Source organism: Anabrus simplex, chromosome 2 (genome assembly GCF_040414725.1).
Source record: "Anabrus simplex isolate iqAnaSimp1 chromosome 2, ASM4041472v1, whole genome shotgun sequence".
NCBI classification, from domain to species: Eukaryota; Metazoa; Arthropoda; class Insecta; order Orthoptera; family Tettigoniidae; genus Anabrus; species Anabrus simplex.
Genome location: NC_090266.1, coordinates 369,605,517 through 369,625,535, shown reverse-complemented (window position 1 = coordinate 369,625,535; position 20,019 = coordinate 369,605,517). Strand labels below are relative to the sequence as shown.

General features: G+C 39.5%; 1 protein-coding gene and 1 pseudogene across 1 annotated transcript in view; both read right to left on the bottom strand.

Moving 5' to 3' along the window:
• Positions 1-20,019, bottom strand: part of LOC136863551 (insulin-like peptide receptor) — a 462,473-nt gene that overhangs the window by 204,732 nt on the left and 237,722 nt on the right. The gene's annotated exons all lie outside the window — the stretch shown is intronic.
• On the bottom strand, positions 9,493-9,613 carry LOC137498650 (5S ribosomal RNA; annotated as a pseudogene).

The window sequence follows — 20,019 nt, the reverse complement described above, 5'->3', positions numbered from 1 at the left end:
CAGTGTATTGATAATGTAGTATTTAAGCGAAGGATGTCTCCTACTACTATGTTGGGCTAAGTTCAGAGGTGGCCGGCGTGTAAAATGAAGTCAAGATAACGCCACGCTAAGCGGCACAATTACAGATCTGTCTAATTCAAATATTACGTTTTTGCAGTTAGAGATGTAAATGCTTGTCCCTTTAAATTAATTAATTAATTAATTAATCATAACATCGCGTTGTATATGTGGCGTGAGAAGAATTAAGTATGTTGCGATGACGATGAGGTGTCTTGTTATTCTATTGTGGAGGCGAATCTCTGTTATTCATGTCAGCGCGCGAGACGTTAAACTGTGTTCAAATTTCTTTGAAAAAAAATAAAAGTGAAATTAAATATTACAATGAAAATCAATGAAAAAATGTTCGAGCCGGTGAAAGTTACTATACTGATAACGACAAAATAATCGTTAAAGTGTGATAAAGTGAAATAACAACGTATACACATAATAATAATAATAATAATAATAATAATAATAATAATAATAATAATAATAATAATAATAATAATAATAATAATAATAATAATAACACGTCAGGACAAATTGAGATAATAATAAAAATGCGTTCAGCAGTTAGGTAACCGAGATTTACCGTTTATATCGAAATCCAGTGAAGTATGGTAAAGGTTGGCATTTTGGTGAAGTTTAAATTGTTTGACACAGAGTATCTGTGATAAAGAAAATCACGGCATGTTATTTTGCTCCAGAGGTCAGGAAAAATTTCGAGAAGTTAATTGCGAGATCATTATAAAGTTGTTTGATCATGGGATCGCTTGTATTTAAAAAGTTTCAAGCAAGAAGAACATGGATTGTAATGGAAATAAAATATTATGAGAATAATTATGAAGTTGATAAAGGCAGAGTAAGCTTGTATCTTCTTATGAGTGATGTAGAATAAGCAGCACGCCGAGGTTAAGAGGCACTGTAGTTCGATGCAGAGGAACTTTTGTGACATGGTGTATAAGTTGGTGTGTAATATGTCTGAGACAGGCTGTATAAGAGGAGCGATGTCTGTAGCAATCCAGAACGATTGAAGAATGTAAGGACTGTCAAACACAAGTGAGTGCGTTGTAACGCCTATTTTAAGTACAAGTTGATGTTCTCCCATGATTACTATTTTATGTACGACCGTAGTTAACGGCAGGTAAGTCTAGGTGATGGTTCTATTTGATACCAGCGAAGTACATTTTGTGATAGCCGACCTCACGAACAATATACATTCTGACGCACGGTCAAGATAATACAAATACTTAATTATTGTAAACTGAATTCTATTCTGTATTTTACGAGACGAAAACATCGCTGACTGGAAGCTCTGCGGGTGCGAAAATGAATTTTATTAGAATGAGAGTTTAGCCTGCGTAGGTTGATGAGAAGTTGCTTCACTGGACAGTTCATGATTATACCTGTTTGGAGTGTTGACATTGCAGGTCAGTTAGAGACTCACACTCGAGTTATGCCGTGAATATCGTGATGGTTGTGATTATTGTTTTCAGTGGTATTACGTAATATCAAACGAGATTTGCGTTTATTTTATTTAGTGAACATGTGTTTAAATTGTAATGGGGGATGGATTTAACTATTCGAACATATTGTTTAATTTCGATTTCACGCTTGATCGCACGAAATAGACACAGTAATATTTCCAGATTCGAGTTCATTTCTGTAGCGCTTTTCACTTCATGTGTTAGCGTTTTAACGAGGACCAGATTTAAATATCCGAACACTGTGTTATTAAAGTTTCGATTTTACCTGGCAATATGAGTGATGTGTAGATACCATAACGTTGGCTCAATGATAGATTTAGGATATCGCGTGTATTATAATTATCATTAAGGATGAGTAGACATTGTAACGTTGACTCAACGACAGGATGTCCGACTCGTTGGCTGAGCGGTCAGCGTACTGGCCTGGTCCCGGGTTCGATTCCCGGCCGGGTCGGGGATTTTAACCTTAATTGGTTAACTCCTACGGCACGGGGGCTGGGTGTATGTGTTGTCTTCATCGTCATTTCATCCTCATCACGACGCGCAGGTCACCTACGGGAGTCAAATACAAAGACCTGCACTTTGGCAAGCTGAACCCGTCCTGGGATATCCCGGCACTAAAAGCCATACGACATTTCATTTTTCAACGACAGGACTGTAGTTGTTGTTGCTAGTTGCTTTACGTCGCACCGACAGACAGGTCTTATGGCGAAACGACAGGATTAGGACGCCGTCTGTACATAGCCAAGTCATAGGTCAGGCATTTTTGCGAATCGACATGAACAATGTTAGTGTTTGCAGTAGTGGATACGAATGTGGAAGATATTAGCAGGTGTTATTTAGGCCATGTTTCGGCATAATTCTTACTAGTTGGAAGGTGTCCCCATAATAGCGTTGCATCAGTATCGGCATGAATGTTAGGGTTTTCCCACGTGGAAACCCTGCTAATGGAGACTGATCCCTACTGCTTAGCCACGTGTGTTCAAGTTCGATCAAATTTCGTATCTATTTGTTTCTTTTTCTTGACTTTAAGATGTATTGTTCGGGTGTCCGGTATATTATGATAGTACCGTGTGTGGATACTTAGTTAAGCAGGATTTACACTACGAATGCGATTTCGATTCGTCAGCTGTTGGTATATTTTATTTTCCTTTTTCGTTATTCACATTATTTATGTGAGACATTGATCTACCGATCACTTGTAGTTTGGTTTAATAGGACAGGTGTAGGTAGACAGATTTGTAATTGCAGTCGTAGTTATAGAAAACTGGAAAGATTTCCCGTTGTTTGTTTAATATTGTGGACTTGTATTTTAACGAATTTATCGACGTAACTGTTTCATAACCTGAAAGTTGGTTTAGTAAAAGGATTTTCAAGTGATTTATCACTTTTCTTTAACTTTAGTGTTTGGCGTCTCTTCTAAACGCATAATGAATTAATATTTTCCTGCATTTCGTAGTTTAGTTCCTTCAGAATACATGGTGGAATTTTATTTTTGATTGTGACAATTACTGTTAACTTGTAATGAACACCATGCTTTCAAGTAATATTTCGCAACCTATCCAAAGCAAATGATAGTCGATTTGGTTCGATTAGGGACCCATTCGAGGGATGTTCCAATATCCGATAGGATAATCGACTGGTGGATAACCTTAATTAAATGTAAATCTGGAATTCTACTTGTTGGTCAGATTTTCCACGGATCGTGTGGATTAACTCTCAGTTATCATGTGGATCAATGTTGCCCGATTTTCAGGTTTTCCATTCTTTTTTTTTGTTTTTCCTGTCCACGAATCTTACATTGCGTTTTCATTCTTTGGAAGACAATTTTAAAACAATTTCAAAATAACTTCACCTCTAGCGTTATGCATTTTGACTGCGTTATATCATGTTGTGCAAATTAGACTTTTCTTGCCTATTTAATAAACAAATCATCCGACTCGTTGGCTGAACGGTCAGCGTACTGGCCTTCGGTTCAGAGGGACCCGGGTTCGATTCCCGGCCGGGTCGGGGATTTTAACCTTAATTGGTTAATTTCAATGGCACGGGGGCTGAGTGTATGTGTTTTCATCATCATATCATCCTCATCACGACGCGCAGGTCGCCTACAGACGTCAAATAGAAAGACCTGCACCTGGCAAGCCGAACCCATCCTGGGATATCCCGGCACTAAAAGCCATACGACATTTCATTTCATCGTGATTACATTAATTAAATTTTTTAGTAAGCATGTTTTTGCTCCTCATTTGAAGTAGCTCCTCTGAACCCTATCGATTGGTCGATGAAGTGACAGAAAAAACTCGTAACGACCCCGAGCTCAGCGTAGCTTATTCCTCCGATGAGTATCTTACGACGGGAGTTCTAAAACTTTTATTTTATTTAAAAGGTAGTGGATTGTCATCTTCTGTCTTTTCTGAACTGTTTAAGTTATGTGCGTTGATCTGAACTATCCCAGTGTCCAGTGCTTGTGCCGAACGTTCATTTTCGGCACTTCGGAGAATCCATACCTACTGCAGAAACACACAAGGGCAACTAAGACTCTCGAATTTGTCTCTACTGTCGATTGAGAAGACGTTACTAAAATTGAAGTCATCAAAGAATGAAGAAGAATTCTTCAGCCTTGTCATAGAAGAATTCGTCAAGAAGGAGAGGCGGATGGAATTAACATTCAAATAGCACAAGACAATGTGAATTATTATATTTATTTTACTGTATATATCTTCTTAGCTACTGATGTGGACCTCTAGGAACGTAAACCTTTTACAACACTAATGACGAGCTTTATGAAAATAGCCCGCACTATATCAGGGTTTAAATACCGAGCACAGACAAACTTAGAAGAAACATTTCGTGCTGGGTTCATGCCAGACTGCCGAGGGAAAATCAAAATAAAAGGGATAGAAAAAGGAAAAAAGTAACGGCTAATTAAAAAACGATTACTACACATTTAAACAATAAAAACGATGGTGTATATTATCTGGGGACATTCTGAAGTCCAGAGGCATGTGTATATTACCACTTCGATGTTTTTACATTTTGGTACCAAATACGAGAACAAGTAGCGAATCGCATGTTTGGTATCTGGTTTATGTTTTCTATTTTCTAGCGGTCTTACTAATAAAAAGTCCTTATACAGTTGTATAGTTATACAGTGAATAAACCCTGTATAAGCGTGTTATATTTTTCTTACTAATAAACGTGGTATACACATTGTATTACTATACAGCACGTATACACTCGTTCCAAGGAGTAGGAATCTCTTCCTGCAGTTCACTGGCGTTTTTCGCACGTTCACCGCCTTTATGATCGCTTCTGCTGGTTATCTACGAGCAAAACTTTCCGGAAAGTCGCGCAGTAGCACGGCATATCGAAAAGGCAGTGGCAACACAAAGTGAGACAGCTGGAAATTGGCTTATACTGATATCAACATTTCTTCAGCTTGCTTGTTCAATGAACGCCAAAAAATAAATGGAAAAGCTTAAGAAAAGATCAATAGCTCCTAACTGGGATAGTACGGAAAACGTAGGCAATTCTAATTGAATCGGCGAGTTGAAAAGGGTACGGTACACATTCCAAAATCCTTACTTTTCAGGAGAAAGGAAAAACTGTTTTGTAGCTTAAAAGAAAGGTTTGATCAAAAAAGTTTCTATTAGGCATTTATACACCATATTTCTGCGTATTCAACTACAGTGTATGGAAATCATATTACGCACGTTTTTCAAGTTATACCATTTTTTATGTCGAGGAATATGTCCCTTTTTATACTCAAATTTGAGAAAGATCTTTGTAGAGGCAGATAATGTATAATAGAGTAAACTCGCAATTTCGAAAGTCTATTGAGCAGTAACACATTATTACACAAAAATACGCCCAACCATTTATTTTATCGTTATTCATTGTCATTCCGTGAGACAGCTGGAAATGGGCTTATATTAATATCAACATTTCTTCAGCTTGCTTGTGTAATGAACGCCAAAAAATAAATGGAAAAGCTTTAGAAAAGATCAATAGCTCCTATCTGGGATAGTATGGAAAACGTAAGCAATTGTAATTGAATCGGCGAGTTGAAAAGGGTACGGTACACATTCCAAAATCCTTACTTTTCAGGAGAAAGGAAAAATTGTTTTGTAGCTTAAAAGAAAGGTTTGATCAAAAAAGTTTCTATTAGGCATTTATACACCATATTTCTGCGTATTCAACTACAGTGTATGGAAATCATATTACGTACGGTTTTCAAGTTATACCATTTTTTTATGTCGAGGAATATGTCCCTTTTTAGGGTATTCAAATTTGATAAAGATCTTTGTAGAGGCAGATAATGTATAATAAACTCGCAATTTCAAAAGTCTATTATTACACAAAAATACGCCCAACCATCATTTCTTTTATAGTCATTCATTGTCATTCCGTCTCTTTAAAGTGTTTTACTTTACGAAGATGTCTAGCCTCCATAACCTCTGAATGGTGTATGTCTTCTATGTTTAAAATACCGTGAAGGTCATCACCGTTATCGTCCATTCTTTCAATGTTAAATGGATAAGTCGAATATTTCACCACGATTATATTACTTGTAGACAATAAATACCACGAAAATAAACTGCTCACTCGTTTCTTTTTCCGCTACTCGCTGCTATACAGCGCTTATACAAGGGTCCTGGTTTGTATAAGCAATTCAATGAATAGGCCTAACTATAACAGATGTATACACAGAAGGCTTATACGCGGTTTATTAGTAACGAATTTCACATAAACGGTGTATAAACCTTGTATAAATGTTATACACCGTTTATTAGTAAGACGGTAGAAATATAGCCACCCATTCAGTCACTCTTTTGTCTAGTCCAAAAATGAGTGCAATTGGACTAGACAAAAGAGTGACTGAATGGGTGGCCATATTTCTAGAAAATATAACTCAGAGAATTAAGAGTAGGGGAAGCTTTATCTGTCCCTGTAATAATTAAGGGGAGAATTCCTCACGGCATTATTATTGGACCTTTATGTTTACTTATATATATCAATAATATGTGTAAAGAAGTGGAATCAGAGATAAGGCTTTTCGCAGATGATATAATAAGTTACAAGATTGTGAGCAACTGCAAAATGACTTCGATAAGGTTGTGAGATGGAGAGCGGGCAATGGCATGATGATAAACGGGGATAAAAGTCAGGTTGTTTGTTTCACAAATAGGAAAATTCCTCTCAGTTCGTTGATGGGGTGAAAGTTCCTTTTGGGGATCATTGTAAGTACCCAGGTGTTAATATGAGGAAAGATCTTCATTGGGGTAATCACATAAATATGATTGTAAATAAAGGGTACAGATCTCTGCACATGGTTAAGAGGGTATTTAGGGGTTGTAGTAAGGATGTAAAAGAGACGGCATATAAGTCTCTGGCAAGACCCCAACTAGAGTATGGTTCCAGCTTATGGAACCCTCACTAAGATTACTTGATTCAAGAACTGGTAAACATCCAAAGAAAAATAGCTCGATTTGTTCTGGGTGATTTCCGACAAAATAGTAGCGTTACAAAAATGTTGCAAAGTTTGGACTGGGAAGACTTGGGAGAAAGGGGAAGAGCTGCTCGATTATGTGGTATGTTCCGGGCTGTCAGTGGAGAGATGGCGTGGTGAAATCAGTAAAGGAATAAGTTTGAGTAGCGTTTTCTAAAGTAGGAAAGATCATAAGATGAAGATAAAGCTAGTGATTGGAATAACTTATCAAGGGAGATGTTCAATAAATTTCCAATTTCTTTGAAATCATTTAAGAAAAGGCTAGGAAAACAACATATAGGGAATCTGCCACCTGGGCGACTGCCCTAAATGCAGATCGGTAGTGATTGATTGACTGATTGATTATATGAACCTTGAACCACGACATCTATCATAAGTAACGTGAAGATTTGTTGGCCCTAAACATCCCCAAAATTGGGAGGCAAATAAGGCCTTAAAATGGCAAGTAAGAAAATTCAACCCTAAAAATCCAGGTTAAAAACACAAATGTCAATCTTGACACTTCATTTTATAGATCAAGGTTGTATTTTAATAAACGAATGTTATGAATACTCGTATGAGTAAATGGTTAATGCTGTTGTTGCCGCTGTCTTTCCCCCTCGTGCGTCACTTATCACCCAACACCACTTTCCAGTATGGCTCAGATTAACATGTTTCATCCATGTAATATATAGCTGCAATCCCTTCCTCACTAATTTCCTTCATTTTCCGTACGAATTTCACCTGCGCAGCTGCAATGTGATTTCGCTCCAATCGTTTTAAAAGCATGTGCATTGAAGTCGTACTTCTATTGCAGCACGCATCATCTCGCATTCCGGCAACTTTTTTTTCCTTTTTTTTCTGTAGAAAATTCACCCCGGTCGTACATCGCAAACAATTTACGTCACAGAACGCATTTATTGAAATCATTCATTCCAGTTATTTCCTTAATACGACTGGGATTATTTCCCGGAGACCTTAAAACGATATTTCCGCAGGTCAGAAACGAAGATTTTCCTTGATTAACAATTGTTTTGACAGTTCTCACCCCTAGTTCATATGCTCGTGCTACGCGCTCCTGCGCTTTAGCAACATCGTCTAATGACCCGCCAGCTTCCTTCTCAAGCAGGAAGTAGATATGCATCCTACAAATTATCTCCCGCGCTTGTCTATGCAATACTACACGGCCTTTACCTTCTTCTGCCATCTCACAGTTGATCAACACCACCACCACAACACTCCAACCAACGAAATATTCATTTAGAACTGACAAAGTGGAGAAAAGTCACTGAAACTTGAACCCGCAACTTACAGAGCGGTCACCAGGACAATACTTCGGGCTATTCGATGAATGTTACGTGATTTCTCAAGGCGGACATCAGGGAAATCCCTTCTGAAATGGTGACTGCTTCAGGCTCTTATTTTGAATCTATTCAACAGTCTACTGTTAGAAAACCAATTAGGATATCGCGAAGGTAAATTAACTGTTGAAGTAATAAAATCCCTAATGCAACATGCGATTTCAGCTATAGAAAATACGGAAGTTGCCCACGTCACTCTGTGTGATCTCAGGAAAGCTTTAGATTGTCTCTCCCATTCAGTTTTAATTTACGGTGTTAAGGATGAACAGCTGAACATTCCAGTTTCCTACCTGAGAAATCGAAAGCAAGCAGTTGGAAGAGTTCGATCGATCGAACTTCATATTGGACAAAGAGTTCCGCAATGTTCTGCCTTACGTCCTTTTCTATTTCTTGTACAACCGTGCACAGAAATAGTGCCACGATATAAACAATCAACATTGCACCACTCCAGTACTGAAAAGAAGGGGAAGGGAGTGAATTGGTAGTGCTGAAGGAACAGCGTGTGTATTGCTACACATCTACCACTGTGCCCTTTTCAGTTACAACAGTCTTTTAGCAGGCCGTCTACCTGCAGCAATGCGGTATGCGGGAAGGTGGGGGGACGCCATACTTTGCTTATATCGGGACACCATTTCCGTGCTTGCGTGTACACATGCATGACTTACCTGATAACATAGGGTGTAATGCGTGTTCAGTTTTATGTGTAGATGGTACATGTTTAAATGAAGCCAAAATAGTCGAAGAACTGAATGCACTAAGCAAGGCAACATTGAACGTGGCAGTTGAATACTTCTCTGCTAACAAGCTCTTGGTAAACGATAACAAGACTCAGGCAATGGTATTTATTTATTTATTTATTTATTTATTTATTTATTTATTTATTTATGCCCTATTTATTTATTGTTGGCGTGTGGCCTCTGGAGAGGCATGGTGCAGATCATTCGTGTTGACACCTTATAGGTGGCCTGCGCGTCTGTGAGGATGGGGCCCTACCTACGATTAATGCCAGTGATGAAGACGACACACACACACACACACACACACACACACACACACACACACACATCCCCCCAGCCATCGGAATTAAACAATAAAGGTTAAAATCTCCGATACGGCTGGCAAACCTGAACTGGGATTATCCCAAGCGGTCACCCATCCAAGTACTGACCACGCCCAATGTTGCTTAACTGCGGTGATCGGACGAGAACCGGTGTATTCAACATGGTATGGCCGTTGGCAAACTGGGATTATCGTATAGATTTTATTTCAAATAAACTCTCAAGAGTAGTGTATCTCTTGAGAGCCATCAGAGATAAAGTTCCCAGTGGATATCTTTTAAATGCCTACTTTACATTCTTTCACAATATTCTTCAATATGGAATTCTGGTGTGGGGAAACTGCAGCCGGATATCTTAAATTTTATGTTTCACTGCCCACTGCACTCCACCTCTTATTAAGCTCTCTGGCATCACAGTTGTGAACAAATATTCGTATTTGTATAAAGCACTTCTTAGGTATGTACAAAATCCGATAAAATCAAGCTCCGAAGTGATGTTCACAAATATAATAACAGGTCAATTAACCAAGTCGCTGTACCTCGTTATAGGCTACAAGAGAGGTCCAAGCTATTTCATTGTTCAGTTAAAGATGTTAAAACGAAATGCGATCATATCTGAAATAATTACCATTATCCATCTCTTTTACTCAGTAGTTTGTGTATGAATATTTATGGTGTTATTTTGTTTGATAATATCTGTTGTATGTAACATACTTAATGGCTGATATTCTTCTGATGTAACTTTGATTGACCGTGAGAGATCCATGATCTAGTTCGGTCGCCTATTTGTGTAGACTATCAGCCGTCCTGCATAAGCAATCCGTTGCCCAGTGTACACCACGACGAGGATATATACACGTCGCAATCCATTCTGCTAGATGGCAATCTGACGCCAACCCTAATCTGGTTATTGTTTCCACAGATGAAAGAAAACTCCCTCTAGACCAAACAAGAAAAGTCCTTCAGCATTTTCCAAGAAGCTAACAGAGACCTACTCTTCAGTATATGTCTTGAAATACCAGTTGTCAGATTCATACATAGGGGCCGATGACCTTTGATGTTAGGCCCCTTAAAACACAAGCATCATCATCAGATTCATACATAAACCAAGATGGGACTTCAAGAAGGCAAACTGAGACCAATACAGATCAGAAGTAGATAGTAATCTGAGATGGATTCTCCCGAAGGCAGAAAGAAAACTACAAGAGATTTATAGGCGTTGTCATCGGTGCAGCTAAGTGAGAAGCAATATGTTCCGTGCTGGGATAAAACTACCCAAAATGTACGAAAGCTATCAGAAAACTGGCGATCCTGAAATGGTAAAAAGGATATTAGAAGATATGAGTAAAGGAAGAAAAGAGAAGTGGAGAGATCTAACTTCTCAGCTGAGCTTTACTCACTCCAGCAGAAAAGCACGGACACTCCTTTGGAAACTTGGCGCTGCTTCAAACATACGCAAAGAGGAGCCAGGAATAACACCAAATGAAATGGCACCGCATATCAAATCAAGAGCTGACAAAATTCCAATAGATACGAAGAAACACACACAGAGAGAGAGAGAGAGAGAGAGAGAGAGAGAGGGAGAGAGATAAAGAAATTGGACAACAGCCTCCAAAATGACTCTAATCTTGCTAATACACTCAGTCAAGAAGAAATTGAGAAAGCCATCAACATGCTAAAAATGAGGAAGGCCGCAGGTTTAGATGGTCTTTTCCATGAATATGTAAGATATCTTGGGAAGCATGGGAAAACATGGCTCGAGAACTTCTTCAGTGACCTATTAGAGACTGGAATTCCCCGGAGTTCAAGATGACCCGCACCATGGCAATACTCAAACCAGGAAAACCAACAGATGATCCCTCAAGCTAACTCTTACTGCACTACTGAGTGTTTGCTACAAATGTTTGGAACACCTCATTCTCAACCGAATCCAGGAAATAATAAACAACATAACACCAACATATCAGGCGGGTTTCACAATCATACGGAGCTGCTGTGAACAAATATTAGCATTAGCATCATACATTGAAGCAGGATTCCAGAAGAAGCTAAAGAAATCCGTCGCTTTTATTGACCTGACAGCGGCATATAATACAGTTTGGCTCGATGGACTACTATTCAAACTTGAAGAGCATACACGCTGACTACACGAAGAGGAGACTTTGCCCAAATCCGGCCAAGACAGAAGTATGCTCATTCCATCTGTGCAAACAAATAGCTCACCAAAAGCTCAACTTTGTGCTCTGCCAACAAAGAAAAAAGAATTAAACATAATTTCAACCCCAAGCACCTTGGCATCACCTTAGACCGTTCTTTAACATACAAAAACTCCTGGAAACACAAGTCAGCAACTTAAGTCACGAAGAAACATCATGAAGAAAGTAGCTGGGACTACACGGGGAGCTGATGCATCCTCACTACGCACTACTGCCCTCACCATGGTTTATCCAGTGACTGAATATTGTGCCCCGGTGTGGAAACGTAGCGCTCATACTAGGAAGATCGACGTCCATTTCAACCATAACAGGCACACTAAAATCTGCCCCAATCCCGTGGCTATATACTATCAGTAACATACCACCACCGGAACTGTGACGACAGGAAGCAACTATACGAGAGTGGAAAAAGTTACACAATCCTGATCATCCAAGAATCTCCCAATCCATGAGGTCCTTATTGATCTACCTCCTTCTCGTCTTAATTCAAGTCACCCAATATGGCATGACATATACTGGCTTCAGTATCCATGAGAAATGGCGACAAAGCTGGAGCTCTGCATGTGTGAAACACCAAGGCATCCTTGGCCCAAGAACTGGACTCCCACGATCTCACTTGAAGAGACACCAATGGTCTAAACTCAACCGTTTAAGAACAGGCCACGCTAGATTAATGCCATTTTACATATGTGGGGACTTCAGAAATCCCCTGCCTGTGATTGCGGAGCCCCTTCCAGTCAGTGCAGCACATTATTGAGGAGTGCCCGCTGAGGAAGTACGATGGACCCGCCCGAGATATCATCAGCGCTACACCTCCCTTCTTAGAATGGCTACAGCAACTGGACATTGCTTTGTAAATGTGAACGCTACCAACATTCTAGTCCTTGCATATATTGTACATTTTCTTTTTCATTTGTATACTTGCCATACGATAAATAATAAATAAATACTGATATTCTATTTTATGATATCTCCAAGTAACCTGAGTTCCTGTTATGCCTATAATGGGGGTATATACAGTAAATTCATTTCTTAACAATAATTAGAAGATAAGCGGTCGTGTCCTGTAAGAAAGTCATCCTTCTAATATTTAGCTAGGGGATGAAAGAAGAAACTATGGAGAGCCATTCAAGGGAGTAGATACACTTTTCGCTGGTTTAAATGTGGTGAAATTCAATAATTCGTTATGGCATAGCAACAACAAACCGCACTTAAACTAAAGTTTAGAGGTTAATATATATCCATTATCATTCAATTCCTGCAACTCACACACCACACAAAACACTATCCTTCACCATACTAACACGCAGTTTCTTATAGGTTACACGGCAGATACCCCCCATCCTTGTCGGAGGGTCTACCATGCAAGAGCTGCACCAGGCTAGAAATAATAATAATAATAAGAAGAAGAAGAAGAAGAAGAAGAAGAAGAAGAATGTTGTCTGCTTTACGGCCCACTAACTACTTTTTACGGTTTTCGGAGACGCCGAGGTGCCAACATTTAGTCTCGCAGGAGTTATTTTACATGCCAGTAAAACTATCGCACGAGGCTGACGTATCTGAGCACCTTCAAATACCACCACCGGACTGGGCTAGGATCGAACCTGCCAAGTTGTGGTCAGAAGGCCAGCGCATCAACCGTCTGAGTCAGTCAGCCCGACAGGCTAGAACTAGCCACGCGAAATAATAATAATAATAATAATAATAATAATAATAATAATAATAATAATAATAATAATAATAATAAAATATGTTCAGACATTTTAAAACCCAGTAATTACATGTATTTTTTTAATGAAATCTACATACAACCAACCATCAAAGAGAAACGCACTGGTAATGAAATGGCGTATGGCTTTTAGTGCCGGGAGTGTCCGCGGACATGTTCGGCTCGCCAGATGCAGGTCTTTTGATTTGACACCCGTAGGTGACCTGCGCGTCGTGATGAGGATGAAATGATGATGAAGACGACACATACACCCAGCCCCCGTGCCAGCGAAATTAACCAATTAAGGTTAAAATTCCCGACCCTGCCGGGAATCGAACCCGGGACCCCTGTGACCAAAGGCCATCACGCTAACCATTTAGCCATGGAGCCGGACAAACACTGGTGAATACATCCGTCCCGCTTAGGATCGCGCAGCTGTGAGCTTGCATTCGGGAGACAGTGGGTTCGAATCCCACAGCCGGCAGCCCTGAAGATAGTTTACCGTGGTTTTCCATTTTCACACTAGGTTGTGCCTTAATTAAGGTACCAGTATATGGGAGCCACACCAGGATTACTTGCTATGAGAACCGGTAAAAGTAAAAAGGGAAACAAGATGATTTGTTCTGGGTGATTTTCGACAAAAGAGTAGTGTTACGAATATGTTGCAAACTTTGGGCTGGGAAGTCTTGGGAGTAAGGAGACGAGCTGCAAGACTTAGCGGTATGTTCCGAGCTGTCACTGGAGAGATGGCGTGGAACGATATTAGTAGACGAGTAAGTCTGATTGGAGGTTTTAAAGGTAGGAAAAATTATAATATGAAGACAAAGCTGGAATTCAAAGAGGAGGAATTGGGGCCAAGATTCGTTTATAGGAAGATTAATTAGGTATTGGAATAATTTATCAAAGGAAATGTTCCATAAATTTGCAAGTCCTTTAAAATCATTTAAGAAAAGACTATGTGAACAACTGATGGGGAATCTGCCACCTGAACGACAGCCCTAAATGATGACTGATTGCATCCAGGAGATAGTGGGTTCGAACCCCACCTTACACAGCCCTGAAGATGATTTTCCGTGATTTCCTATTTTCACCTCAGGAAAATGCTGGGACTGTATCTTAATTAAGGCTACGACCGCTTCCTTCCTACTTCTAGAGCTTTCGTAACCTATCGTCGTCATAAGACCTACCTGTGTCGGTGCGACGCAAAGCAAGTTGTAAAAAAATAGACAGAATGGTACTAAAAACACTGCCAGTGACGCAAACAAGAAGTAGCTCCTTATTCAAGCACACTCTAATCCCTGGCTACAAAACGCTCGTGAGCTGCGTCAACTCGCCGTCGCATTGAATCCCAGATGCACTGATGGATACTTGGAGTATTGCGTACGCATGTATCAATGTTAACGGAAGGCATTTCTAACATTTCGTGTAAGAAAGTGTTTCTTGTGGTGTGGCGGTACGTTATGTTCGTGTGTGTTTCCCATGATTAATCTACTATGTATGGTTCTAGAAAATGAGTTCAAACACGGAAATAAATCGTTTCAGGATCCATGTACATGTAAGATCTACGCGTGAGAAATGTGTCCTGAAAATTTGGTCGTACCGAACCTTATTGTTACACCTGTAGCCTACATATTCATGTATTAAATGTTATATAATAACAAGTAACATAACGGACAGGGACATTTCTGACTTAGTTACATTACAAAGGAGTGGATATGTAGGCTACTACGAAATTTTACACATAATGAAGACCTTCCAAATATTGCGTTTCTGTATTTCAGTTCTCATTATAATTCATTCATACAAAAACTCTATTTTAGGCCTATAATATCTATAGCGTACTGTAGAGTTGTTTGTACATTTTTTGTGAAGATTTTGATGGTGACGGTGGTGATTATTTGTTTTAAGAGGAAGTCCATGTTATATAATACTACTGATTAAAATATTCTGATTACTATTTACTGTGTGAAACGGCACGTAGACGCAACTTACTTGATTTACTTTCTGCATCTTAATTTTACTTATCTATTTTGAACGGGTAAATCCTGTATTACAGTGTAGGTACTTTTACGACAAACAAATAACTTTCCGTATTATCTCACTATTTTATTCATTTTTAAATTTTGCTTTGTGAATTATCCTTTTGATGGTACTGTACTGTGTCATTACTACATACCTGATGCTTAAGTAAATAAATAAATAAATATCTATTTCAATGTGTCAATAACCAATCATTCAGAAGAGACCCCTTATATCAGCGAATAGCAGAGGCAAGACGAAGAAACTACAACCAGGTGGCCAATATTAGCCTTCGAATGTTTTCATAGTCAAGTGACCAAATCTATCTATCTCCATTCCTACAAGTTATGAACGCTGAGAATTATCTTTACGACAGGGGTCGATTTCAGGGATTTCAGTTCACACACTGAAATACAAACTTTTTTAACAAAACTTCAGCCTTACTCAAATATGATACTGATATTCTTCACAGTTACATGAAATCAATTAGTCTGACAGTGTGACAACAAAGTTTGACCCTATTTTACATACGATGGCTACTTTCGATCACCACCGTACACAATTACATCAAATATTGTGGCAGTATTCCACAGTAACTTTGACTATATATATTTTTTCATTTCAACTACTGTATAGACATGGTAGCCGACTTACTTGGACCTTTACAGTCCCTAAATAAATGTAACTGTATATAGGTCCACACAGGACGTGGTCCAACATAGGAATATCCACCGCCCACCTAAACGAGAACAGTTCAAAGAATTGGCTTACTGTTCAGGATAAGGGAGCTATTATGTCTCACAACAACCAACTCACTACTCAAATTATCCATTGTCCATATATTATCAGTCTATAGAGACAGCAGTTTTATTTATGAGATCAGGCTAACCACTTTTCAATGTTGCCGGGGAAAAGATCACGTCAGTGAAGTTTGGATATTTGGCAATGTTTAGGTGTTAGAAATTTCATAATTATTTTGTTTGTTTGCCTTTTGTTTCAATCAAACCTTCAGCAACGTCAACAAAGTTGAGCATTTCAAATTCCCATGACAGTGGTTATAACACAATTCCCCCAATATATCCATGGTTTACAAGTCGAGTAGTATAACATCCTATTAATCTGGTATTTATAGTATAATGTAACCTTTAGCAAATCCAGTTTCAGTTTATCCCAAATATCGAAGAAAACTTCGCTTTCTCGTGCTACAGTAGGTAAAATTCAAAAGAATGTGTACAGTACACCTGAAACTGACAACGAGACCGTTCATAAAAGCTAATTGGTTCGATTTAGGAAACAGGAGAAATTGAACTATAAAAACAATGTAAATATGAAAATCGTACAGCACAAAAGTTAAACCACGGAACAATCAAAACTTAAAGACATTACAGCAGACCTAACAGATGTACTCAACACTGTGGAAATAGAACGCCAGACAACAACATTATGTAGAAATTTGCTTGAGTAACGATAGCGAAAAACCAGTGTCTTCAAAAAGTAGGGTACAAAATGGCAGAAGACTCGTAACCTATTCGATGTCGAATAAATATTTAGGCCCTTCCTGTGTAAATAATAATAATAATAATAATAATAATAATAATAATAATAATAATAATAATAATAATAATAATAATAATAATAATCGCAATTTACAGACTGCAGATTATGTGTGAAATACGTACTTTCTTTTTTTTAATTTGCTTTACGTCGCACCAACACAGATAGGTTCGAACCCACTATCTCCCGAATGCAAGCTCACAGCTGCGCGCCCCTAACCGCACGGCCAACTTGCTCGGTCCGACAGAGAGAGGTTATTTGGCGACAATGGACAGGAATGGGCTAAGAGTGGTAATGAAGCGACCGTGCCCTTAATTAAAGTACAGCCTGGTGTGAAAATGGGAAAAAACAGAAAACCATATTTAGAGCTGCCGACAGTGGGATGCGAACCCACTATCTCCCGAATGCAAGCTGATAAGTACATAACCCAAACCACCCAGCCACTCGATCGGTATGTATCCTATTACAAAATACAGTAACACGTTCATAAAACACACATGTTATACTAAATACTAATAATGATGATGATGATGATGATGATGATGATAGCAAATCATAATAATGCAGAAGAAGATAATGATGAAAGGCGTCAAAGGTAAAGTGGGTCCTTCCTTTCGGTCGTAGTACGCGGGGACTAAGGCTTTCGGTTCATTAATTATGTATTTGTCGAGAAGCGTACATAAATAAAATATGTTGTAATATGTTGAATAACTCGTCGGGATTTCTTGAAGGCAGAGTTTTTCTCTTCTTGTTTCCCATGGTAGACGTTTCTTACGGAAGAATCAGCGTCGTATACCTTATTCCGTGCTCGTAATAAAATATTTGTTATCTTTCTCTTCAATCTACATTTGTTCAATACACGCTTCGCTAATAATTTGCGTAGTTCTATTATGTTAGGAAAGTCACAAGCTGTGTTTAGTGAATTTGTTGTTAATGTTAACATCTAAACGTGTTCTAAAAGCATAGAAATGCATCATTTTATACATAAAGTGAGTTATATATATTCCGAGATGATATCAGTGCTTGACCACATTGCAAATGGAAGACAAATTATTAGAAATGTACATACTACTCTACAGGATAAAATGTCCCGCGACAATATTTTGAATAGCACAAATCAGAACCTGTAAGAAAAAATTAAAAATGCAATTTGCTTTACGTTGCACCGACACAGATAAGTCTTATGGCTACCATGTGGCAGTAGGAAAGGGCTAGGAGTGGGAAGGAAGCGGCCATGGCCTTGATTAAGGTACAGCCCCAGCATTTGACTGGTGTGAAATTAGGAAACCACGGAAAACCATCTACAGAGCTGCCGATAATGGGGTTCGAACCCACCATCTTCCGAATGCAAGCGCACAGCTGCGCGACGCTAAGCGCACGGCCAACTTGCTCGGTGAATCTATAACATGCTCTGACATATGCGTAATAGAAATTGTGATTTAGGATGCTGACTGAGTCTTTTATGATATTTACTATGATGTTCTCTAACGTAGGGCGATGAATACCCAACCGCTTCATGACACTCCATGTGTAATTGGTTACACTGCCTCTGCAACCGAATAACACGCCTGATGTAGTGTTTCCTGAAGTACGGGATGCATAGTTCGTAGTTGTTCTTTTCAGAATCGACCTCACTGGCTTGTTTAACTTCTATCTCAAAATGGTCAGTTGGATCTACCACCACGCCTCAAGCGATGCCTGCTCTTCTTACAGATCCAGTAGAAGATAAACAGTGAACTTTTACATGGACTTGTCAACCTGATTCCCACACTGCAGCGACCAAAGCTGTTCTCACTTTGCGGTGGCGAGCAGTCCTTTGCAATTCTCCCTAACGACAGAATCCAAGCACATGTCCTATAGCTTCGATTTCACCACAGTCTGGATAACGGCAGTGGGTTGTGCTTGGTCATTTGCCGAGTACTGCTCGAACCATCGAAACATTGCAAGTGCAAGACCGAGCTCGATAGCTGCAGTCGCTTAAGTGCGACCAGTATCCACTATTCAGGAGATAGTGGGTTCGAACCCCACTGTCGGCAGCCCTGAAAATGGTTTTCCGTGGTTTCCCATTTTCACACCAGGCAAATGCTGGTGCTGTACCTTAATTAAGGCCACGGCCGCTTCCTTTCCAGTCCTAGCCCGTTCCTGTCCCATCGTCACCATAAGACCTATTTGTGTCAGTGTGACGTAAAGCCAATAGCAAAAAAAAAAAAAAAAACCCATTGCAAGTAATTTTCAGGGCGTCCGTCCATTCAGAGTTTGATAATTGCGTTCGACTGCTCGCCCAGAAGTTCGCTTTGGGATAGTCTGTATAAACTGCAATGCCTTTTTCCCCTAACTTGTGAGAGGACCAGGTGTAGAAGGCTAGCTCTCTCAGGACTTTCGTTATTCGCCAACCCGTCCAGTGGTGGTTATCTGGCTCACCGATGCTGAGTTTTCATATTACTGCTCGCTTCTCACGTTCCAGATCTCGGATGGAATGGAGGTGGGTATCTTTGATGCGAAGCAAACTGTTACAAAATATTGAAGTTCTGTAAGCAAACCTCCCATTTTGGCTTTCATGAGGCCTAAGCCGCGACATGTTTGTGGACCGTACATCATTCCATCAGGACAGTCACGTGGAAGTGCGATATTTCTTCACTGCTCCTCTCAATAGCTTGTCGACATCTTCTAGGAAACTATTTCTGATCTTCGGCAAAGGGGCGCACTGCAGAGGATATATCAAGCTGGACTATATGTACTGATTGATGATCAACAGCTTTTGGTCAGGCTTCAATAGCGGTGAGCTGCACAGTTCAGCAATATTTTCGCTGAGGCCTCTCCTAACAACTGCCTCGTCCAAGACTATTTCATCACTGAAATTTACGCCGAGGTATCTGATGCGTTCATCTTCATCTACAAATGAGTGTATGAGAGAGCCACCTGCGTGGCACCTTCGGTGGGTGTAAGGTATCCATTTCTCAAGCAGATTAATTTGCTCTTCTCAGGATTGATTCTGAGTCCGATCAGAGCGAGGCTATCTTCTTCTAGGGAGAAAAGAGTGCTTGGACCTCCTTCATCTTTCCCTACCAAGGCTAGGTCGTCGACGAATAC